We start from the raw sequence: 306 nt of genomic DNA on the forward strand, positions 1-306 counted from the left end.
AAATAAATGAAAATATTACCCTCTAAAACAAGGCAATGGCGCTAAAGGTTCCCATCTCAGTGCAAATGAACAATAAACATTACACTCACAAAAGTTCCAAAAGAATAAAGACATGTCAAATGTTATATAGTATGTCAATATACAGTGTTGTAACGATGTGCAAATAGTTAATATACAAAAGGGAAAATAAATAAACATAAATATGGGTTGTAATTTACAATGGTGTTTGTTCTTCACTGATTGCCCTTTTCTTGTGACAACAGGTCACAAATATTGCTCCTGTGATGGCACACTGTGGTATTTCAC

The sequence above is a fragment of the Oncorhynchus keta genome, unplaced genomic scaffold (assembly GCF_023373465.1).
Source record: "Oncorhynchus keta strain PuntledgeMale-10-30-2019 unplaced genomic scaffold, Oket_V2 Un_contig_433_pilon_pilon, whole genome shotgun sequence".
NCBI lineage: Eukaryota > Metazoa > Chordata > Actinopteri > Salmoniformes > Salmonidae > Oncorhynchus > Oncorhynchus keta.